Source organism: Penaeus monodon, chromosome 27 (assembly GCF_015228065.2).
Source record: "Penaeus monodon isolate SGIC_2016 chromosome 27, NSTDA_Pmon_1, whole genome shotgun sequence".
NCBI lineage: Eukaryota > Metazoa > Arthropoda > Malacostraca > Decapoda > Penaeidae > Penaeus > Penaeus monodon.
Window position 1 is genome coordinate 33,746,124 of NC_051412.1, and position 530 is coordinate 33,746,653.

The following is a 530-nucleotide window of genomic DNA, read 5'->3' on the forward strand; positions in this document are numbered from 1 at the left end:
TGGATTAACTGTTTAATCCCAAGATCTGCAAACTCTGGCTCTGGGATTTATCCAAACAACGCGTTGTAAATAATTTATTACATCAAGGTTTCAATCTGCAAATAATTACATGATCAGTAAGAATATACATTATTCATTTATTTAATGATAATAAATTGTTATAAACTCAGCTGCTATCACTGTGATAGAATACACAAACTCATTAATACAAAATAAATGACAGTTTCATTAAGACAAATTCATTAATATCCTCACATGATATGAATTTCCTTAACATAATTTCAATATAAACAATCCGCTCATATGTTTGCATATTAGGAATAATTTCAAATCTTCATCTTTTATCACATAGTTCATTGATTTTCTCAATTTGCATGAGTTCTTGATACCAAGACAAATAACTCACGTCATTGACTCTTCCAGATGAAGCTCAGAATCCAGTGATGGTCATAAGTACCTTTCACAACTCTGATAAATTTTGCAAACCATATTAATACAATGTTGAATTTTCATTCAAACTACTGAACAAC